This window comes from Sapajus apella, unplaced genomic scaffold, assembly GCF_009761245.1.
Source record: "Sapajus apella isolate SASKATOON/1434 unplaced genomic scaffold, GSC_monkey_1.0 scaffold36, whole genome shotgun sequence".
Lineage (NCBI taxonomy): Eukaryota > Metazoa > Chordata > Mammalia > Primates > Cebidae > Sapajus > Sapajus apella.
Window position 1 is genome coordinate 2,703,145 of NW_022436976.1, and position 25,508 is coordinate 2,728,652.

The window sequence follows — 25,508 nt, forward strand, 5'->3', positions numbered from 1 at the left end:
GTCTTCAGTAAATCTCCAGAAGCGGCAGCGGACCCTCGGCTGGTCCCTCCCGTCCCCAAGCACTCCTGACTCCGAGGGGGCAGAGGATTCCCCGCGTCCTTGGTTCCTCCCAACCGTCGTCGGCCCCCGGCGCCCGCGCCTCTCGGCACGTCGTACACCCCCGGCCGCGGCAGGCGAATGGTCTGGCCCGTCGGTAGCTGCCACCCGCTCGGACAGCTACAGCTGTTCCAGGCGCTCCGTGTCGAGCGCCGGAGTCCGGAGCCGTGGCTGCCACGGGCGGTGGGCTGGCGGAGGAGAGCTCCGGACCACCAGCGCAGGCTGCCGAGCCCGGGCGGCGGCCCGCGGGGAAGCTTCGAGGCGCGGGAGCAGCCGGGGGACCGCCTGCAGTGGAGACGCGAGGACTCGGGCTGGGGTTTCCTCACCCTGGTGAGTACCTGCTGCCACCATCCTCCCCCGATCCCCTTCTACGTCCCCACGCCCAAAGGTCCACCCTGGCCCTCATCCCGGGCCCCCAACCCGGGACCATCACTGCCCTGGGGACACTGTCCCCGCTGGGAGCCGCGGAACGAGGAGCTGCTGCGTTCGTACAAATGATTCAGCACCATTCGTGCCCCGAGAGGTTTGGGCAGGATGGGGGAGGGAGAGGGCGGAGGGGACGGGGTCAGTTGCCGTGATCTCACCTCAGTTTTTAGGCACCAGATGGAAGACTCGGGCAGGCGGGGTCGGGTGGGGTGAACGTGGAGGCTCTCTGCTGGTTATTCTATAATTCCGTCGTTTTCCCACGTCTTGGTATAAACCTTCGTGAGTATGCGGGGCATTCTTGAAAGTGTGTCACATTAATGCCTTTTTCGCACACGCGAGTGAAGTCTAGGGCCCTTGTTGATACCTCTCACTTTCTACACGTCTTGCTCCATTGGATGCCTGACTCATGCCATCATCCACTTTTATCACATCGCAGCATTCCCTCGACTGATGTGAAAGATACCCTGTGAAAGTTGCCTTGTATTCTGTGTGGGTTTGCTTGATACTGGCATAGAAAAAAAAGATTTAGGGAAGGTAGGAAATAATACATTCAGAGTCTAGGCACTTACTTTTATATATCGTATTTTATTAAGTCATCGTAATAACCCAGAACCAAATGTGGAAACTGAGGAGCAGGGAAGTTAAATTACATTCTCAAGGTCACAGGACAGGAATTCGAATACAGGTTTTCCTGACTCTGTATAGTTCATGGACTTTCCACTGTATTAATGAAGTGTGTCCAAGTATACATATATATATGCTCTTATTAGATATTAAACATAGAATCAATTAATTGAGGAGTAATCTCAAACAGCAGCAACAACCTGTAAACTTTCTGCATATGGAATTATTGCTCTTTCAATATGAAAGTAAGATGCTTTGAATCGTCAAAAATGTATTTTCTTAGAAAGCATATGGCAAAAAATATGTGAACAACACTACAGAGTGAGGTCATAACAGGAGATGTTCAACACATTTTTAGCAGTGACATGTGGATGCTTAAGTGTTGGGTTGGAGAAATTGATTTAAAAAGTAGGAAGAACTCGAAATCTTTTTCTTAAGTGTTAGGGAGAAATTTACAATAATAATAGCTACTTAGTTCGTTAGATATGTGACTGAACTGCGCCCCACAATAGGGTGACAGATGCACTCATACTAAGATAATGTTACTTGATTCATTACAACTCTGTGATTTTGCATAACAGGTGATAACTCTATTTTACAGACTAAGGAACAAAATTCAGAGAAGGTTCAAGATCACTCAGTAAGTGGTGGAATTTGGACAAGCCTTGACTGTTAGTCAGTTTAGAAATATGCATGTTGTAGTAAAATGTAGTTTTTATATAGGGAAAACTGAATTAGTTTGTTGTTACCCTGCCCTTCAGAGACAACAATTACATTGATCTTCTATGGTCCTCCTGTAAAAATAATGGATGCTAGGTCTTTCTTTGCCTGTTGATGGGTCTTTTGACTTGCTTTCATTAGGGACTTATGGATTTTCTCTTAAGAAATACATCTCTTGTTTATGTCTCAGAAGGCAGGTTGTTATAGTAGAGATGCTTATTATCTCTAAATACTCATCATAGTATTTGATGATAGGCAGGAATAGATTCCATCATTAGTCCATCATTTAGTCCATCATTTCTAAAGTATCGAGCCATTTGCATTGGAGAATTCTTTTTCAAGTTAATGGGAATGTTGATAAAGTCCACTGCCTAAATAAGGACATAAAATGGAGGCACAGATTTATATTTGTTGTTCAAACAAGACTGTGAGAAGTGGAGTCTTGTGAAAAGTCTTGAGTTTGATTCCTAAAAGGTCATTTGATTTTGTTCTTTACATGGCTATAACCTATATTCTGAACCTTGGCATGACATCTTGCAATCCAATCTGTTTAATCCTAAGGGGGACAGCAGAACTGGTATGAATGAATAAGCAAAAATACAATATCACTGCTATTAAAAAAAAAAAAAAAAGGAAAGTGCATGGCCTGGTGATGGATGGTCACCAGCAACGTTTTAAAACAGAGGCAGCACATTTTACTTAGATGACATCACTGAGAGTATTAATATAATACCAACTTGGCTTTAGAACTGCTCTCTCTCTCCTTCTCTCTCTGTTTGTCCAATGACTATAGTCTGTAAACCATCTAAATTCCTCACTTCAAGAAATTTAAAGTCTAGCAGGAGAAATATTTACTTACACGTGAGTAATTAACAAATAACTTAGAATTGGCTTAATACCAGAAAAAGGTGGTACAGACTTAACTGCTATAGCAATACCTTAAGAGAAACGAGAAATAGTAGAGCCTTGGATGATCAGAGGATCAGAAAAACCTTCATGGGTTGAAGTGAATTAAATCAGTCTCAGAGTTGGGAAGTTTTCTGATAGGCAAAGAGAATGCCACACAAAGGTTCAGATAAGAAGTGCTCATGTGCTGTTTGGATAGATGGTGAAAGATCATGAAGAAACTTGAATGTCAGGCAGTGAGATGTTTTTGATCTGTTAATCCTTTCTCTTTCTTACATTTTCCATATCCTTTGCCTTGAGTCCTCTTTCAGGAAATGGTCTGTTTCCTGGGTACTAAAAGGATTAGTTGTCAACTAAACCCAGAAATGATTTTCTGTGCAAGTACAATTTTTCCTGTTCCAAAGGAATTTGCCTTTTAGCTCTGGCCCCCATTAGAGAATTATGAACAATTTAGAAACTACAAGAATACAAAAAGGAAAAAAGCACCCTCATAATCTCACCAACTAAAGACAATCACTATTCATTTTTGACATTTCTTTCCACTTTTTTCATGTGTAGTTTTAATTATGCTATCTATATTACTTTCATATTATTTTTAAATTTAAAATTCTACAACTTCAGTTTTCATTTAATTACAATTAGGCTTAATACTAGTTTTAAAATGCCTAATATGCTTAAAAATGCCTACATAATTTTCCATTTGGTAGATGTATATCATTTCCTAATGATTCCTCATTGTCACTATTGATGGCATCACAATAAACAATTGTTGATGATAATAATAGCACTGTGATGAACATCTTTGTGCATATCGTCTTTTTTTTTTTTTTTTTTTTTTTTTTTTCTAACTTAGACTCTCAGAAATAAAATGTCTGGGTTAAAGGGTATGAGGTCTTGGAGTTGCACTATTCTAAGCAAGTTTTGAAACCACTGGGTTCTTATGTTAGGTCATTTTTTCACTGATATAAACAAATACCTGAACTAGGTAACTTATAAGAAAAGAGGTTTAATTGGCTCACAGTTCTGCAGGCTGTGTAGGAAGCATATCAGCATCTGCTTCTGGGGAGGCCTTAGGAAACTTCCCATCATGTTGAAGGGGAAGGGGAAGGAGGCATGTCACATAGCGGAAAGCAGGAAAAAGAGAGAGAGTGTGAGGGGGTGGTGCCACACACCTTAAATGACCAGATCTCATGAGAACTCAGAGTGAGCACTCACTTACCACCAAAGGGATGGGCTAAGCTGTTCATGATGGATGTGTCCCCCTGATTCAGATATCTCCTACCAGGTCCCACCTCCAACCTTGGGGATTAAAATTCAACATCAGATTTGGATAGGGACCTATATCCAAACTATATCATTTCCCCATGTTGCATTTAGATCACTTACATGTTGATTATAGAATATTTGCCTATTAATAATTAATAACACCCAATCTTGTCTGTGGCTCCTCAGATTATACTCTTTCAAGCAACTTCTTTTGATTAGAAATACTGATTAAATCATGGGGACTGGGAGAAAGGCAGGCAGTTGGTGTTAATGAGGAGAGAAGATGTTAATTTGGAGAAGAGTCTTGGTAAGAGTGAGCAAGAGTTTATAGTCAGAGAAGGAGAATATGTGATAGACTATTTTCTGGTTCCAGTGTTGTTTTTGTGGACATCACCTATAAACCTCTGCACTCCCTCACCCACAATACACACCATGTCTATCTCCTTCAAATTTCAGCTTCTTCCATTCTTCTGTATCAGATTCCCAGGTCTCCAGCTTCAGTGTCCTGGTATTGCAAGGCACAGCTGTGAGCTCACTTTTGCACTCTAATTTGGGGAATTCACAAAGGAGAGAGAAGGAATATGGGACCTCTGCTTAGGTCTGAGCAGTAGTCCTGGGCAGAAGGTATAAGGTGTAAGGGAAGCACACTTGACAGACATTAAAGAGCCCTCATGCCTCCCCTGTACATTTGCCAGAGATGACCTTTGAGAACAGTGATTGGGAGATGCATAACGTTCCCAACATCTCTTAGCATTCAGATGCTCCCTTCCCCTTGTCCCCAGTATCCCTCCACCAGAGGAGATCCCCCTCATGGAGGAGAGAAACTGTGCCTCAGTTTCCTCTATCCATTGAAGGGATACATGGTACTACCTTCTTGCAATGAGAAAGGCAGGGGCCCAATGTTGGACAGGTACTTTGGCTGGGCTCCTGACTTCCTCTTCCAGGTTCTTCCCTGAGCTTCCTTTCTGTCCTGCCTCCACTCCCTTTCAAGGCTGGGAATCCATTGAGGTCACAAGGCTGGGAATCTATTGGGTAGGCAGGCCTTTAAGCATCCCTGAGAGCCAGTGGAAGCAGAGCCAAGGCAGATGAATGTGCCTGAGGGCACAACTAGGGAACAGAGAGGCAGGTTCTTATAATACGCCATCAGTCTTGAAAGACTTGAAACAATGAAAGCAAAAGCATCACATTACAAAACAAAAAAAGGATTTCCACCCCATTTTTCAGGTCCTGAAAGAGGATTTCTGATAGAAGTTGAACATTAACATAGGCAGAGTATTTTAGGTAGAATTTGTCCTGTGCCTAGCTGAAACCTATTATTAAAAAGTTTGTAAGCTCTTAGAAGGTGGTAAATCTATCTCCATTTCTCTCAGGCATTATCTGTCAAAATTGAAGTGAGCTTAGCAAACATTTTTCCTGGAGTTAAAGTAGAAAAGTTAAATAAGCTTGACTTTTCTCCACTAATCTTTATTTTTGTTATTTCCCATTTGACATTTATCTGTTAACACACTTCTGCCCATAGCACACAGAGTAGTTAACAGATCCAAAGTATTGGAATTGTTTTGGCTCTGGGAAGGTGAATGCTAAGTAAATTTTCCTCCTTTTTCTTTCACCTTTTACTTGCATGCAACTAATTGGCTTATGTTTCCTGTGAAGCTTTAGAGTTAAGTAGTCCAGCATTCTCTGTGTCTTCTCTGGGGCTGACCCAAAGGTCTCTGATCCTTTCTTTTGAAATTGATGAGATTGTTGGTCTACTGGGCATATTGAACCATCCACATTGTTTGCTTTTTCTAAATTGTGCTGTAGCGCCTGAGCTTTCTAACTTCTGTGTTATATTTGTCTTTCTGCTTAGTTATGTGTAATGGAACAATATATTTGACAAAGGATTATTTAGAACATTTTTCTCTCTCTTACCCACTATTTTGCAGAGTGTGAGCTGGTGCCATGTCTAATTCAACAATATGGCAGTAGCTGTTTTTATAAACATTTTCCTCCCTCTTCCATTAGTATATATGTAGTGAAGTTGACTTTTTAAAATAAGTGGAGCATTTTTAGATTTGGAAGATGGCTCAGCAGTAATCTAGGTAGCAGCTTCAAGATCATTTCAATGCTATTTGTTGGATTGGAATCTTCAGGATGCTTAGGTATACCTCTCCTGTAAGGTGGGTCTATTTTTGTTTTGCAAGTGAAATGACTCCACTTAAACTTTATTTTGTAAAATTCTGTTTTAATTGATGTGGTCCTAATACTAGGTCATAATGTGAAGTGTTGGCACAAAAAGTTAGCATCTATGGGTTTAATTTGAATTGTTGCACTTGATGGGAAAGTTTTCATGTGTATTTTGTCATCACTATGATTTAAAAGTCTATTTTTCAGGGTACTTAACAAAATCTATGACAATGTGTGATATTCATAGTGATTGCTGAAAAATCAGGACGGTAATTTTAGTACACAACTTAGTCTATATTTAGAATCAGTCAGTCTGCAGTTAACTAACAAATACATGCTAGTTGTTTTATGGAGAATAAAGCTAGAAACTGAACATTTCCAAAAAAAAAGAACCTGAATACTTTCTATAAGCAGTTTAATATTTATAAAACCACATGGGGGCATTTTCATTTAGCTTTAGGTTTGATCATATCCTAGATGATAATTTTTACAGCATCTCTTGAATCTAGAATTTTACAGATTGGCAGATATTATTTCCCACCATTTTTACAATGTGAAAAATGGAGCTAGAGAGAAAAAGCCAGGCAGAATTAGCTTGCAGAATCATAATGAGATTTGAAATTGGTCTATAGCTGCCTGTTTTAGATACTGGTTTTGACAATAGATGCTAGTATTTGCTGTCATATGTAAATAAGAGGACAACTTTTATTGGTTTATTAGTCTTTTTGGTTTTTTCCTTTTAGAGTATTTGAGGAAAAAGTGTCTTCTCAAGTTAACTGAATTTTTAAAAAACTAATCTGTAATGCCTATTTCCAGTTTATACCAGCTTCCCCTTTAGTTAATACACATACGTTTCAACCCATTATTTTTTTGGAAAGTATAAACAAGTTGTTTCTGGAATTTGCCACAATAATGATAAGGAAATAGACAAATAATAAGGAAAATTTGAAAGGGAGGGATCAGTGCTTCTCGAAATTAAGTGAACTATATATACGAATGTGCAAAAAGCCTTTTCACTTGTCAAAAATGAGTGCCAAATGAGCGTTTTTGGCAGAAAGAAACATTTACTGCTACATATGTTATGGGGTTGACATTTCAGAGTAAGAGGCATTTTCTTTTTTAAACATTTATCTTGAGTATATAATATGCATCAATACCTATTTGCATCCTTGATTTAGGATTAAAAGTGAATATGTTTTTTGATTCTAGTAGGATCTATACTTCCATATTGTGCTTGAGGGTGTATCTGTGAAATTTGTTTTTAGAACCTACAAGGACTTAGAATAATATAAACATAGGATATGTGAAGGTCCTTAAGTATAGCTTCTACTGGGACTAAAATTAAGCAAATATACTCAGCAATTATTGACTTAGATCTCCAAGTAAAATTACCTAATAATATAGTTCAAGAGTGTGAAAATCTTATTATTTATATGATTATTTGGGTGATTGTGGGCATTCTACAAAGGCACATTTTTCTTTCAGTAAATATTTTGTAGCATTATTTTTAATATATATGTATTTTTTCTTTTTTTGTGACAAGGTCTCCCTCTGTCACCTAGGCTGGAGTGCAGTGGTATGACAATGGTTCAGTGAAGTCTTAACTTCCTGGGCTCAAGCAATCCTCCCATCTCAGCCCCCTGAGTAGTTGGGACTACAGGTGTACCACCATGCCTAACTAAGTTTCATATTTTTCATAAAGACAGGGTTTTGCCATATTGCCCAAAGTGGTCTCAAACTCCTAAGCTCAAGTGATCTACCAGCTTCAGCATCCCCAAATTCAGGGATCATAGGTGTGAACCACCATGGCTGGCCATATAATTTTTTTACTGTGATTAAAAACACATAATATTTACCATCTTAACCATTTTTAAATGTACAGCGCAGTAGTATATAGTTCACATTGTTGTGAAACAGACCTTCAGAACTTTTTCATTTTGTAAACCTGAAACTTAATACTCATTAAACAATTCCCCTTTTCACCTACCTCCCCCTAGCCTCACCCTCTGCCCTCAGTAACCACTCTTCTATTCTGTGTTTCTATCAATTTGACCAGATACGTCATACAAGTGGAATCATATATACTTGTCTTTTGTAAGTGGCTTATTTCACTTAATATAATGTCCTCAAGATTCATGTTGTAGAATATGTCAGAATGTCCTTACTTTATAAAGCTGAATACTATTCCATTATAAGTATATATCACATTTGTTTATCCATTCATCACCCATGGACAGTTGTGTTGCTTCCACCTGTTGGCTGTTGTGAACACTGCTTCTATGAACATGGGCATGCAAATACCTCTTTAAGACACTGCTGTTAATTTTTTTCGGATTATACTCCGACATGAAATTGCTAGATCATATGGTAGTTCTATTTTTAATTTTTGAGGAACCTCCATATTGTACCTTTTTACTATCACACTAACAGTGCACAAGTGTTGCAATTTCTCCTTAACCTTGCCACTTACTTTGTGATATTTTGATTGTAGCTGTCTTAATGGGTGTAATGTAATATTCATTATAGATTTGATTTGTATTTTTCTTTAAAAAAGTTTTTTTTAGAGGCGGGGTCTCACTCTGTCACCAGGCTAGAGTGCAGTGGTGCAATCTTGGCTCACTGCAACCTCCGACTCCGTGGTTTAAGCGATTCTCCTGCCTCAGACTCCAGAGAAACTGGTATTACAGGCACGTGTCACCTCGCCCAGCTAATTTTTGTATTTTTAGTAGAGACAGGGTTTCACCATATTGGCCAGGCTGGTCTTGTACTCCTGACCTCATGATTGACCCACCTCAGCCTCCCAAAGTGCTGGGATTACAGGTGTGAGCCACTGCACCCGGCCTGTATTTCTCTTATGATTAGTAACATTGGGCATATTTTCATTTGCTTCTTGGTCATTTGTATATCCTCTTTCAGTTCAAGATATTAGCCCATTTTTAAACAGGGTGTTGAAAGTCCTAGCCAGAGCAATCAGGCAAGAGAAAAAAAAAAAAAAAGACATCCAAATAGGAAATCAAATTATCTCTCCTCATTGATATGATCCAATACTTAGAATACCCTAAAGACTATGCCAGAAAGCCCCTGGAACTGATAAAAAAGCTTTCATACAGTTTCAGGATAAAAGACCAATGCACAAAAACCAGTAACATTTCTATACACCAATAACATTCAAGCTAAGAGCCAAATCAAGAATGCAATCCCATTATAGTAGCCACAAAAAAATCCCCAGCAACAACAATCAAAGCCTATGAATACATCTAATCAAGGTGATGAAAGATCTCTAGACAACTACAAAACCCTACTGAAAGAAATCAGAGAGTACACACCAAAAAAAAAAAGAAAGAAAAAAAGTTCCATGATTGGAATAATTAATATTGTTAAAATGGCCATCTGCCCAAAACAGTCTACATATTCAATGCTATTCCCATCAAGCTACCAAAGCCATTTTTCACAGAACTAAAAAAAAAAAAAAAAAAAAAAAAAGAAAATTCAAAAATTTGTAGGGAATCAAAAAAGACCCTGCATAGCTAAAGCAATTCTAAGCTAAAGCTGGAGGCGTCACAGTACCTGACTTTAGACTATGTACTATAAGGTTATAGTAAACAAAATAGTGTAGGACTGATACAAAGACAGACACATAGACCAGTGAAACAGAATAGAGAATCAAGAAATAAAGCCACACAGTGACTGCCATTTCATCTTTGACAGCGTTGACAAAACCAATACGGAAAAGACTCCCTGTTTCCCTATTCAATAAAAGATGTTGGGATTAATGGCTAGCCATATGCAGAAGAATGAACCTGGATACCTACCCCTCACCATATACAAAAACTAGCTTTTAAAAGATTTAAATGTAAGACCTCAGTCTATAAAAATCCTAGAAGAAAACCTAGGAAGTACCCATCCCAACAGTGCCTTTATAAAGAATTTATGGCTAAGTCCCCAAAAGCAATTGCAGCAAAAAAATTCGTAAGTGGGACCTAATCAAACTAAAGTTTCTGTATAGCAAAATAAACTATCAACAGAGCAGACAGACAACCTACAGAAAATGTCTGCAAACTGTGTATCTGACAAAGATCAATATCCAGAATCTAAAGAACTTAAAACTGTTGAACAAACAAAAAACAAAGAACATCATTAAAAAATGGGCAAAAGGCTGGGTGTGGTGGCTCACGCCTGTAATTCCAGCACTTTGGGAGGCCAAGGATGGGGGATTATGAGGTCAGGATACCAAGACCATCCTTGCCAATATGCTGAAAACCCCATTTCTACTAAAAATACAAACATTAGCTGGTCGTGTGGCGTGTGCCTGTAGTCCCAGCTACTTGGGAGGCTGAGGCAGGAGAATGGAACCCAGGAGTCAGAGGTTGCAGTGAGCCAAGATCACGCCACTGCACTCCAGCCTGGCAATAGAGCGAGACTCTGTTTCCAGAAAAAAAAAAAAAAAGTGGGTAAAAGTCATGAGCAGACATTTCTCAAAAGAAGACGGACAAGTGGCCAGCCATATAAAAAAGTGCTCAACATCACTAATCATCAGAGAAAAGCAAATGAAAACCACAGGGAGACACCATCTCACATCAGTCAGAATGGCTAATATTAGAAAGTCAAAAAAGCAATAGTTGCCAGCGAGGCTGCAGAGAATTATACACTGCTGGTGGGAATATAAATTAGTTCAGCCACTCTGGAAAGCAGTTTGAAGATTTCTCAAAGAACTTAAAACAGGACTACCATTCGACCCAGCAATCTCATTACTGGATATATATCCAAAAGAAAATAAGTTGTCCTACCAATAAGACACATACACTTGTATAATATGCTCATTGCGGCACTATTCACAATAGCAAAGACGTGAAATCAACCTAGGTGCCAATCAATGGTGGACTGGATAAAGAAAATGTGATACGTATACACCATGGAATGCTATGCAGCCACAAAAAAGAATGAGATTATGTCCTTTGCAGCAACATGGATGCAGCTGGAGGCCATTATCCTAAGCAAATTAATGCAGGAACAGGAAACCAAATACTACATGTTCTCACTTATAAGTGGCAGCTAAATATTGGATACTCAGGGACATAAAGATGGCAACAATAGACTCTGCAGATTACTGTAGGGAGGTAGGAGGGGAAAGAATGTGGCCGAAAAGCTACCTATTGGGTACTATGCTCACTACGTGGGTGATGGAATCAATTATACCCCAAACCTCAGCATCATGCAGTATACCCAGGTAACAAACCTGCACATGTACTCCCTGAATCTAAAATAAAAATTGAAGTTATAGAATAAATAAGTGAATTGGGTTATTTGATTTTTTGTTGTTGAGCTGTAGGAGTTCTTTGTATATTCTAGGTATCAACTCCTTGTCAGATAATATGTTTGGCAAAGATTTTCTCATTTTGTGCATTGCCTTTTCACTCTGTTGATTGTGTCCCTTGGTGCACAAAATGTTTTAAGGTTGATGTAGTCCCATTTGTTTATTTTTGCTTTTGTTGCCTATGTAGCATTGGTGTTATTAGCAGTTTAAAAAAAATATTGTTAGAATTGTTTCAAATTGCTGTTTACTAATTCCTTTCCTTCTTATTTAAAGTCCACAGTATTATTCTTGAGACTATGTAATGATGATACGTGACACAATTATTTTACAAATTAAAATTAATTTCAATAGAATATGTCTCTGTGGAAGAGCTGCTTTAAAAAAAAATCTATCTAATGTAGAATTTTGCGCCACAATGCCCAGCTATGTTTTGTATTTTTAGTAGACGGGTTTTACCGTGTTGCCCAGGCTGGTCGTGAACCCCTGACCTCAAGTGATCTATCCACTTTAGCCTCCTAAAGTGTTGGGATTAAAGGTGTAAGCCACCATGACTGGCCTCTTATTGCTTATTTTTGTCAAATTTGTCAAAGATCAGACAGGTATTGCTATGTGGCTTTATTTCTGTATTCTCTATTCTGTTCCATCAGTCTATGTGTCTGTTTTTCTACCATTACCATGCTATTTTGTTTACTGTAGCCTTGTACAGTTTGAAGTCTGGTAATGTGATGCCTCCGGCTTTGTTCTTTTTGCTTAGGATTGTTTGGGCTATCAGGGCTCTTTTTTGGTTCTATATAAATTTTCAAATAGCTTTTTTTACTTGTGTGAAAAATGACATTGTTATTTTGATAGGAATGGCATTGAATGTATAAGTTGTTTTGGGCAGTGTGACCATTTAAATTATTTTGATTCTTTCAATCCATGAGCATGCAATATTTTTCCATTTTTGTGTTATCTCTGATTTATTTCAGTGGTGTTTTATAGTTTTCCCTGTAGAGATCTTTCAGTTCTTTTGCTAGATATATTTATACTTATTCATTTGCTTTTTTGTGTGTGTAGCTATTGTAAATGGGATTGTGTTGTTGATTTGGCTATCAGTTAGAACAGTATTGGTGTATAGAAGTGCTACTGAAGACTCATTTTTCTTGTTTCATTTATTTTCTCTATTTGTTCCTGTTTTCAGTTTAATTGATTTATTATTTTATTTACATATATGTCTTTTCTGTCTGCTTTGGACTTTTTTCTCCCTCTTGTGATTTCTTGAAATAGGAACTTGGATTATTAATTGGAGAGTATTTCACTTTTCTAGTGTAAGCATTTAGGTGTGTAAATTTCCCTCTCAGCCGGCTTTAGCTGTATTTGACAGATTCTGTTATGTTTTCTTTTCATTTTTACTCAGTTCTATGTGGTTTAAAAAATATGATTCATAGACTATTTAGAAATGTATTGTTTAATTCCAAGCATTTGAAGATTTTGCTGCTGTTTCTGTTATTGTTTTCTAGTTTAATTCAATTTAGTCAGATAATATACTCAGTATGATTTAAATTCTTTTAAATATGCTAAGACATGTTTTATGAGCCGTGATACAGTGCATCTTGGTGAATGCTCTATGGGCACTTGAGAAATTGTTGAATAGAAAGTCTAATGTCAATCATAGCCTTCTGGTTGACGGTATCGTTCAGTTTTCCTATATCCTTACTGATTTTTAATTTAGTAATTCTGTTAATTGCTGAGAATGGGATATTGAAATCCCCAACTACCCTTGTTGATTTTTTAACTTTTCAGATCCATTAGTTTTTGCCTTATGTATTTTGAAAGCCTCTTGTTCAGTGGATATACATTTATTATTGTTATATCTTCTTGGTGGATTGAGCTTTTTATAATTTTGCAGTAGTCCTCCTTGGCTGTAGTGATTTTCTTTGCTTTGAAGTTTATCTGATATTGGTATAGCCACTTCTGCTTTTTAAAAATAAATACTTGCATGGTAGATCTTTTTCCATATTTTTATTTTCAATCTACCTATGTCATTATGTGTGAAAAAAAGTTTTTGTAGATTATCATATAGTTGGGTTGCATTTTTAAATTTACTGTGCCAATCTCTCTTTTAATTGATGTGTTTGTACCATTTATGTGTGAATTTTTGATATATCAAGTCTGCTTTTTTCCTCTTATTTATTTCCTTTCTTTCTTATTTCTCTATTTCTTTTGCTTGTCTTTCTGTGGATTACTTGGATACTTTTTAGTGTTGCATTTTGATTTATTTGTAAGCTTTTTAAAACATGTAGCTTTGTATAGTTTGCTTAGTGGTTGGCCTAGGTATTACTATTTTTATTAGTGATTGTCTTAGGTATTACTTTGTACATACATTGTTTATCATAGCCTACTTTTTATATTTTTGAATTAAGTATAGAAAACTTTACTTCCATTTAGGTTCTTTTACCCTCTCCTTTTAAAATATAACTGTTTTAAGTATTTCCTATACATACTTTGAGTACCAGAACAGATGGTTTCTTTTTCCATAAAATATTATAGAAGAATTGTATGTTAGTGATTGTCTGTTATGTATACTTGCAGTTTCCCCAATTCTGTTATTATTCTTTCTTTTCTGAAGATCTCTGATTTCTTCTGTTATTATTTTCTTTGTGTTAGGAGACCTTCCTGAAGCCATTCTTTCATGGGGCATCTGTTAGTATCAAATTCTCTTAGTTTTCCTTTGTCCACAATGTCTTTTTTCACCCTTCATTCCTGAATGATAGTTTTGCCGGATACAGGAAATGGGATTAACAGTTATTTTCAAATCAGCACTTGAAAGAGACAAGCCTGGCCAAGATGACAAGATCCTGTTTCTACAAAAAAAAAAAAAAAAAAAAAAAATTAAAAATGAGCCAGGAGTGGTGGTGTGCTCCTGTATTCCTAGCTCCTTGGGAGGTTGAGGTGGGAGGATCCCAGGAGTTCAAGGCAGCAGTGAGCTACGATTGTGCCTCTGTGCTTCAGCCACATTTGGAAAATGTGGCTCCAAATGCCTATCTCAGTTAGCAGTCTTACACACAAATACAATAGGCAAGACCTATTTATTAGAGGAAAGTTTAATTTTTTTTTCTTCCGTCCAAAATTTTTCTTCTAGAATATTCTTTTAAATATCAGTGAAGTCTGTTAAGGGAAAGAGAAGACAAAATTGTTGGGATTTGTAAATTCTTACTAAAAGATGAATTACATATTTTTTTAGTTGAACAGAAGTGTAAAATTAGTTTGTAGTAATTGCACAAGCATTACAGAAGATTGGCTTGATTCCTTAGTGGTCTTTTAAAGTCAGCTATCAGAAGAACATGATATATTTGGTTTTAAAAAAATCTTTTGAGTATTAGAGTTGATTTTGTTTTCATTAGTAATCCCTCAAAAATTAGTCAAGCAGAGTCAAGCAAGTCCTGCAAGCCCCATACATTTTGCACACCATTGAAGCCTTCTAGGGATTACCCCAAGAGTACTTAGGTTCACTGTGGTGTTTATGAAGCCCCTTTGAAAAATTATGACCATAAGAGAAATCTGATGTAGTTGACTCCATTTCGCTTCTAACTTCCAAGCTGTCTTTGGTCATTCCTAGGTGTAGGCCAAGCTAATTTTGGATGGAATTTAGTTTATAGTTTAACCTTAAAGCAAGGATGATAATAGTTCTTTCCCAAATTCAACTATCTTTTTAAAATGAATGAAAGACCACAAGGTTACGATTATGAGAGAGGCCTGCATTGTGCTAAAATGTAGGTGTAGTTAAACAACAACCAGGCATTGATCTCTGGATATTATAAGATTTATGACTTACCCAATTATTCCTCTAACATCCCTATTGCAGAACCAAAGATTGGCATTTGAGATGCTTTTCAGACTTTTGCATTTCTGACTGTTGGGTGACTCCACTTGGACCCTCGGCTTCTGACTCAGCTGGTCCTGTGGCCCCCACCTGGAGGCAGACTCAGCACACAAAGAACATTTTCCATACCCCTGTGATTTCGTCCCCAGTCAATCAACATTCCCCACTCCCTAGCCCCTTGCCTACTAAACTATTCTTGAAAAACTCTAATCTCTGAGGCTTCAGAGAGACTGATTTGAATGATAGCTCTGTTTTCTGTGTGACTGGCTTCCTGTTAATTAAAATTTCCTTACTAATACCATGGTCTTTGTGAGCTGATTTTGTTTGTGTAATGTTGGGTGATTACATTTGCAGGCTGCTGAAGTTAAGCATGGTCTTCTCTCTGCTTCTGAGAGCTCACCAGAGAAGGGCCTAGATCCTTCCTGTCTAAACTAATTCAGTGGGAGGAGTCATGGTCATAAGCTTTTCAGGCCATTAGATGCTTTTAATATGTGTTGAATTAATTAATAAATTAATGATCAGTTCAGAGTCAAGTTTATTTATCCTAGGCTCCATAACTATTTTGAAATTGTAAGCAACTAATTTGATAAAAACAGTCAAATGTCTTTTATATTAGACATTTCCATTTTAATCATTGCTAGATTAGAATTTCAGGGTTTTAAATAAATGCTCTGCTACTATTCTCATTTACTTCTCCTTTTCCAAGTGCCAAAGTACCTCTTCTTTTATTAAAAGCCTTCTGGTTTAATTCTGTTTTAAATGAATTCTCAATAAATGAGTTATAAAAATCAGTTATAAAGATATTAAAATATTAATAGATTTTTTCCAGCTATTTTAAGTCATTCTTTCACGGTTGAGATTTGTAGTTTCTCATAGGAAAACTAGATGACTATGATGTTTGACAAAGATCATTCTTTTCAATATGTTAAATTTCCAGTATGTCATTCTAGAGGATGATTAAAATGAATAATTCTTCTTTCTTTTTTTAAGTGACTATAATTTTTTTCTTTTTCTTTTTTTTTCTATTCACCAGATATTCCAGAATTAAGTGACTATAATTTACCTGTCTCATCTGTCTCATTTGAGCTTTAGATAGGGTTCTGGTTAAGGGTCCTTGGTTAGACTGTTTCCTCTAATTAGTGATTTCTCATCTGTTTGTGAGTAGCTAGCTAAAAGGATTGGGAAGCTGAGAAAGGAAAGTGCCATCAGTTCATATATTCCCTGGGGCACATTTGTAACTCAATCTCCCTTTCTGACTGGTGTCTGCATCATTTTTATCCTGATGGTCCACTTAAGCAGCTGCCTCAGATTCCATAATGGATGAAGAATTGTTATTTTAACTCTATGATGTTTAAAATAACAATTCTCATTTTTTTGTTCCATTTATGTTCTCTATTTTTTCCTTGTTTCAATTTCATTATTTTATTTATATAATGTTTTATGTATAAAAAGTAGGCTATGATAAACAATGTATATATAAACAATATATGTATTTGGTAGGTTAGATAGATGATAAAACCTAATGTTTATCCCATAAATATACATACCTACTAGGTAGCCACAAAAATTAAGAATTAAAAGAAATTCTTGTTAGAAAAACTTAATGGACTAAAACTAAGAAAATAGGAAATCCATTGTTTTGTTATAGGCTATCCAGAGGGAATTATACTCAAAGTACAAAGTAAATAGGTGAAATAGTCATAAAACTCTTGTTAATAACATTAATCAAATAAGGAAAACATTGTTCTATTCTGAAACCATACCTACATTGTCTGATCTTGCAGTCACAGTATGACTTTCAAATTACTGCTTTTACACTACCCCCACTACACCCCTTTTTCTGGCCAAAAAGAGCTAAATTTACATTAAAATTTAAATAGTAGCATGCTATGAGTTTTTTCCACCTCCAGCCCTTCTGTTTGTGTTCCAAGGGGAAATACTTGGCATATGACCAATTTTTTACCTTCTTTGGACATCATCAGAATTGTGGATGCTGCAGGCTGTCTCTTCCTGAGATGAATTAGTGATGTTATCTGTGGGCAAACTCATGGCTGGCTTTTGACTCCAATAGCTGGGCCCATAGTGTTAAGTCAGGCTGCATATAGTAAAACATCATAATGTCATTTAATTTAGGCCCAAAATTTGAAACCAAAAAAATGGTATGTGATATTTTTCCCTCTACATTTTAAGATTGCATAAATTTGTAACTAGAAATTTTGAAGGTTAACTTTCCAGAAAGACTGGCAAAATTGTTTCACATGGATTCCTAAAATAGATTTTTATGGAGCAGTGTATATGCTCTCTGGAATTCTCCAAAGTTTAGTTCTCATTTCTATCGTATTATAATTTTAAATTACTTTCTTCAAATGCTAAGTAAATTTTAGTCTGTGTTATTTAAATTTATGTATTGTTTACATACTAATGGTGTTTACTAGATGCAGTCAATGATATCTATCGTCTTAATTATTCAGATCACTGTGATAATACAGAACTTTTGCCTTATCAGTAATATAAGGTATTAAAGCTATATATGTATATGTATATATATATTTATTTTAAAAGAAATTTTTTAAATCAACAGAGGTCCCAGTATTTCAATAAAGTTAAGAAATAGGAAAGACAAGATAAAATGGCTTTATATAGATGAACATAGGTAATAAAAAGACTTTGATGGAGTTGTCAATGTTAAGAGAAAATTGGTGGTTGTTTCCTTTTGGTTAACATTTTTGTAAAAAGTTTCTTCCATTATCATTCATGAAATGGAAACAAGCCACAACTGATTTAGTGTATTTTATTTCAGTGTTCAATAATGTCTGTGCAATTAATAGCAAGTAGAGAAACAGGAAATGAAATAGTTTATTTAATATTACAATGGGTAAGAGAATAGGCTGGTATAAAACAACATCAGTTAATCCAGTAAAGCTGCTTTCAAGGTTTTTCTTCCTTCTCCTTTGATGTAATCTTTGCCGAGAAGAGTATTGTTGGGACTAGGCACGGATCACCTAGCTATTGCAGTAACTCTAGTAGGAATTTGCAATTATTTAAAAAGGTGGGCCAGGCGCAGTGTCTCACACCTGTAATCTCAGTGCTTTGGGAGGCCGAGGCAGGCGGATCATGAGGTCAAGAGATCCAGACCTTCCTGGCCAACATGGTGAAACCCGAACTCTACTAAAAAAAAAAAAATAGCTGGGCATAGTGCCGCACTCCTGTAGCCCCAGCTACTCCAGAGGCTGAGGCAGGAGAATTGCTTGAACTGGGGAGACGGAGGTTGCTGTGAGCCCAGATCGCGCCACTGCACTCCAGCCTGGCACCTGGCGACAGAGCGAGACTCTGTCTCAAAAAAAAGAAAAAAAAAAAGATGGATGATGCAGTTCATTCTTAATTATATTTCATAACACAAAAGTTTCATGAATACTGAAGAGCTGCTGTACCCAGTGAAAAAAACTAAACTCCATTTTGTATCAAAATCTGTGTCTTGTTTGTATTGTTCACAATGAGAGACACTGCTCTTTCCAATAAAAAATTTGAAGCGGCTGAGCACGGTGGCTCACGCCTGTAATCCCAGCGCTTTGGGAGGCCGAGGCAGGTGGATCACCTGAGGTCGGGAGTTCGAGACCAGCCTGACCAACATGGAGAAACCCCGTCTCTACTAAAAATACAAAATTAGCGAGCTGTGATGGCAGAGGCCTGTAATCCCAGCTACTTTGGAGGCTGAGGAAGAAGAATCACTTGAACCCGGAAGGTGAAGGTTATGGTGAGCCGAGATCATGCCATTTGCACTCCAGCCTGGGCAACAGAGTGAAACTTCATCTCAAAAAAAAAAAAGGGAAACACTTTAAAGTATACAATATAATGAGTTATTAGTTTGGTAATATACTGAAAGACAGTTAATTCAACCTTGCAGATGGAAGGGAGGGGACAGCTAGGCTCGGTTGATGCTGGCTACAGAAGGGAGACATTCCAAGATAAGAGAAAAGCACAAGTCAGTATATGTAAGTTAGAAAATGAATGACATTTCTGGATTGTCTTTTTATCTTGCGATTTTTATCTCGTTCGAATATCTTTCAGACTTATTTTGGTTGCAACCTGTGAAATGCAATTTACTCCTTGACATAGTACACACACACACACACACACACACACACACACAGAGAGAGACAAAATTTCAAGACCACAGTACTTAGAATTATGTTTCTTACTACATGCTGTACAGTCTGGCACTGCAATATTCTCATGTATTTTATTCTGTTATTTCAATTAAGATGCTTATTGAGACTCACCAAATTGATTTCATGATCCTCTATAGGTATGGTCTGTATTTAAAAATGAAACAGAAACAAACAAAAATCTACAGTAGAGCTTAGAATATATGCAGAGGCCCCTTTCATATCCAGTATGATTTGCAAAGTAACTATTTGGCTCTTTCTATGGAGGTTTGAAGATGGTTGGAAACAGACTGATGACTTTGGCATATTTGCCATTCAAAAAGCAGCATGCTGTGGTGCAAAGGTTTTGAGAATCAAACAGGCCTAAGTCTTTGACAAGTTTCCAAATCTCTTTGAGTCTCAATTTTCTCATCTGTAAAATGGAACTAATAAAGCAATCTGTGTGGACTAAATGAAATAACACATCTGTTTAAACATTGGGTCTCAAACTTGACAGCAAATTTAAATCACTTAAGGAGCTTTAGCAAATCCCTATGCCAAGGCTGCACTCCAGACCAATTAGCTTAGAAAGTTTGGGGCTTGGAGCCAGGTATCAGTATTTCTTACAGCTTCTTTTATTCAGTCTATATTGAAATGCCTGATTGTAAGGCCTATAGTGCAATGTATGTAACATGGTAGACATTTGATACATGCCTTGAACCCTTGAATAAATATCAACTGATGTATCCTTAGCATTTTTATAATGCTTACTATGTGATAGGCACTGTGCAGATGTAGAAAATGTGTGCTTTGTTATTCTGTCAAGTAATGAATTAGCATATGGCTGAGATAAAAATAGAGAGCACTGCTTATTAGAGGGGAAAATAATTATTTTTTATCATCAGGAGCTCAGTTACATATATAATTATTTCCGTGAATTATGGAATTGGCTTTCAGGACAGAGACTGAAAACTTAAAAAATTTTTAGATTGAAAATTTCAACCTTCGATAATGACTTATGGGTAGGTATAATAGGTCAACTTGACAAAGATAAATACTCAGATATGTAACAATACTAATTTTGGCAGGGATGTATTGATATGTAGTAGATCATGTCTGATACGTTTTCTGTATAGTACAAAAAAGTGAACATTTATCACAAAATGGCATCTGCCATATTATAATTCACTTGACCCTGAAAACTGTTAGGCTTAATGCCATGATGACAAGAACTTATGTATTTATTAACAAGATCCATAATTTTCATTGTATTAAGTAGATACTTTTAGTAGTCTGCTAGTATATTTTTTGTTAATTGTTGTTCTTTTGGATTTGGGTCTTAGAAAATTTATTTATTATGATTATTTTTCAACATGATTTTTTCATAATAATGGCTTTATAAAGAACACTTAAAAGAATGATTTTTTAAATATATAATCTATTCATTTTCTTTGCATTTAAATAAGAATTTACTAATTTTTGTTGTAGTCTTTGGTTTGCTTCCTAGTTTTCAATGACAGCTTCTCTAATGGCACTGAAAAAGCATTCATTTATTTTCATAGATATATGTGTTCTTAATACTTAGTATACATTCATATAACATTTTCCCTGTGTCTATGGAATGAATTTATAAATTGTTACATCAACTTTGCTTAGGTGAAATGCATGTTTATTTACCTTTTCCTTTGTGTTTTTTCTTTTGACCTATTCAATTATTAAAACATTTGTAGGATACCTAGACTCTTAAATGTAAGAGTTAATAAGATAATTTGAAGTAAAACATATATAGAGTGAACTGCAAAAATCTTCAGGATCTAGCCTAATGCATTTTTCCTTAGGCATACACTTGTATAAGTATCACCCAGGTCAAGATAGAGAACAATTCCAGCACCCCTGAAGGCTCCCTCATGACTTTTCCCAAATAATTACCCCTCATCCTGCCTGAGGTAACCTTTATTCTGACTTCTGTTATTTTAGATTTAGACTTGCCTGCTTTTTAGCCTCATATAAATGAAGTCATACAGAATATGTTTAAGATCTGTATGAGGAAGACTACAAAAACTCTGATGAACAGAATCAAAGATGAACTAAATAAATGGAGATATATTCCAAATTCAGTGATAGGAGGGCTCAACATTGTCAAGATCTCCATTATTCTTAACTTGATCTGTAGATTCATTGGAATCCCCAAATTTCAGTAATTTATTTTGTGGATATTGACAAACTGATTCTAAATTTTTATGGAAAGGCAAGAGACCCAGAAGAGCCAACACAATATTGGAGGAAAAGAACAAAGTTGGAAGACTGACATTACTCAGCTTTAAGACATAATGTAAAACTACAACAATTGAGACAGTATGATATTGGCAGAAGAACAGACAAGTAGATCAATAGGACAAAATAGAGAGCTTGCAAATAGAACCACATAAATATAGTGAGCCGATCTTTGACAACGATACAAAGGCAATACAATGGACCAAACATATCTTTTCAACAAATGGTACTGGAACAACTGGACATCACATGCAAAACGATGAATCTATACATGGACTTTACACTCTTCACAAAAATTAACTCAGACCAAAGAGCTAGATGCACCATGCAAAAGTAAAAAACTCCTAGAAAATAATGTAGGGGAAAACTTAGATGATCATGGGTGTGGCAGTGATTTTTTAACTGTAACACCAAAGTCATGATCTATGAAAGAAATAATTGATAAGCTGATTTGTTAAAATAAAAAACTTATATTCTGTGGAAAAAAATGTCAGGAGAATGAGAAGACAAGCCATATACTGGGAGAAAATATTTGTAAAAGACACATCTGACAGAGGACGGTTATCCAGAATACAGAAAGAACTCTTAAAACTACAATAAGGAAAAAAAGACCCACAAACAATGGGCCAAAGACCTTAACAGATTTCTCACTAAAGAAGGTATATAGAGATGCAATACACATGTAAAAAGCTCTCCACATCTTATGTCATTAGGGAAGTGCAAATTAAAACAACAATGAGTATTAGAATGCCCCAAATCTAAAACACTCCCACAACACCTAATGCTGCTGAGAGGATATGGAGAAACAAGAGCTCTCATTCATTGCTGTCAGGAATGAAAAATGGCACAGATACTTTGGAAGACAGTTTAGCAGTTAGTGCCATGTGATCCAGCTATCACATTCCTTGGTATTTACCCAGAGGAGCTGAAAACTTAGTCTACACAAAACCTGCACATGGATGTTTATAGCAGCTTTATTTTTAATTGCCAAAACCTGAAGTAACCAAAATGTACATCAGCAGATGAATGGATAAATACACTGTGGTATATCCAGACAATGGAATATTATCCAGCACTGAAAAGAAATGAGCTATTAAGTAATAGAAAGACATGGAACCTTAAATGCATATTACTGTGTGCAAGAAGCCAGTTTGATAAGGCTATATATTATATTATTCCAACTATATGACATGCTAGAAAAAACAAAACTGTGGAGTTAGAAAAAGATCAGTGGTTGCTGCGGATTGGGAGGGCATTGGGTGGGATGAATAGACAGAGCACAGAGAATTTTTACAGCATGAAAGATAATCTTTTGAATATTACAATGATGGATACATTGGTCCAAACCCCTAGCATGTACAAAACTGAATAAACCCTAATGTAAACCCTATGTAACCTATATTAGTGATTATGATATATCAGTGTAGGTTTGTCAGTTAAAAATGTACCACTCTGGTGGTGGATGTTGATAATGGGGAAGGGCATGTGTGTGTGTGGTGGGGAGGGGTACAGGGGAAATCTCTGTACCTTCCTCTTAATTTTACTGTGAACTTAAAACTGCTTTTAAAAATTAAGTATTTAAATAAATAAATATGAAAAATCTTTTGTCATAGGCTCTGAAGAGAGTTAGGAACTAGAGGTAGATGATCTAAATAAATCCCTTCCCAATATTCTTTGTCTTACATTCTATTACTGGGATGGCTAGGACTGTTTTTACAGGATGGGGAGACTGAAGTCGGAAGTTTATTACTAGAGATAACAGAGGCATTAAAACATTAGAAGCAAGGAGAACCACGAATTATGTGCCAAGAACTAGAATGACCGCCAACACTACTGGGTTCAAAAATGATCAGTGATGAGATACAGAACCAAGAGTCTAACAAACTCCAACAAGTATAGTAAACAGTGAGTGAAAGATTCCAGCATTGGGAAACTGAGGGGCATCCTGGGGATATGAACCATGTATGACCATTCTCCATCAATTCTACAAAAATCATTCCAAAAAAACTAATATGGAATACCTACTATGCAAGTACAACAAATGGACAATATAATCAACTGTAGTGTACTTGCTGTGCCATATCAAAACATTTAATTACATCCACCAAACAGATTTTAATTCCTAAATCCTCCGCACAGAAACTAGATCCCAGACCTTGCTAAGAATCAGTGCTAATACTTAATATGTTTTTACATAATAGTTGGAGTGTGGCAGGGTGTGTTGGTTGGATGTAAAGGTCACATCTCAGTGGATAAATGATAGTTGAAGTCTTTGGCACACATAATATAACTAAGGGATAAGTGTTGAGTATGTGCCTTCAATGTCCTGCCCATATCCCTTGTATCTTACTACTTCATTATGCTATATTTCCAACTGTATGTCAGTATCTGCATTTCTTTTCTTGAAGGCTTTCAAGAACTTTTCTGGGAGCCTTGAATCTGGAGGCCCCCTGCTTTTCCAGGCTTCCTCCCTGCACTCCCTTCCCTGTCCCAGAAGACAGCAATTGCAATGGAATTAATACTCATCCCCAACCCAACAGCAGCCTTCAACTGCTGGTTGACCCTGGTTGGGTCAACTCTGAAGCTGTGTTATTTTCCAGTGGTTCCTACACTTTCCTAGGGGATTAAGCTCCTGCCATCCACCATGAAGCTGTCATTATTATACATCCTTCATTGGCTGCTTTTCCTACACTGTCTTGCTTCCCTGCTCCCCTACCAGTGTTTCATGCACTTCCCCAAATAAACTAATTTTATTTGAATTCTTATATCAAGGTTTGTTTTTGGGAGCCTCAAACTAACACAGACCTCTTGGCTAACACCCTCAATTGAAAGGTAGACAGGAGAAAAACTGCATCTTATTTCCTTAATTAGCAATTATCTTTTAATTTTCAAATACTTCTTGAACTTTGTAATTGGACATGCTGTTGATATCTCAAACCTGACATGCCCAAATTGAAAGCAGAACTTGAAAACCAAACTGCTTCCATACTGACTAGGAAAAAAAGATTTTATTTGTCTGTGTGCTTTCTTTCTGTTCATTTCTAAAGAGAAAATATTTTAAATGAATTCAGTATGTACTGTATGTCTAATTTTCTCTCACTTGGGTGTGAATAACACCTCATACAAATATAACCTGTACTGTAACTTCACTGGTAGCTATTTTCACATAATGATCTCAGTTTTGGCTTGAATTTCTGGAATCTGGAATCAGTTAGTTTACATTTTTATTTACTCTGGAAGTGTTAACCTCAGAGGTAGGTTAGCAAATATTCTAAGTACTAAAATAAACACTAAATATGCTTCACAATCATAATTCTTGTGTACTACTCAGGAATCAAGCTCTTTTGGAAGTAGCCAATTTTATTGATTATTTTAAGATTTATCGACACTGTATGGTAAAATTTATCCTGGTGTATGATTCATAATTGATTCTTTTCATCATTGCTTTAAAATATCCTAAACTTTCAAAAAACAAATTGTGACATGTAAAGCAGGTAGACAGTGAATATAATACCCCAATTTAGGCATATTTGTTTAGGTTTAGTAAATTAAAGCATATCTTCAACCTTATCATTCATTCATTCATGGTAAAATACATCTCATTTCAGTTGTTATGAATCATTCTTTCCTTGTTCAAATAATTACATCTTCCCCTACCAGTTAAAGCTCTTCATTTTCAGTTTTAATGACTATTTAATTATCCATTGTT

General features: G+C 36.5%; 1 protein-coding gene across 2 annotated transcripts in view; it reads left to right on the forward strand.

Moving 5' to 3' along the window:
* Window positions 1–224: 224 nt before the first annotated feature.
* Window positions 225–25,508, forward strand: part of TTLL7 (tubulin tyrosine ligase like 7) — a 122,925-nt gene continuing 97,641 nt past the window's right edge. The window contains exon 1 of one of the 2 annotated variants that reach the window (XM_032296450.1): window positions 225–426. The gene's annotated coding sequence lies outside the window, so the exon portion shown is untranslated. The remainder of the gene's footprint in view (window positions 427–25,508) is intronic. The other variant, XM_032296451.1, reaches the window with a different exon arrangement.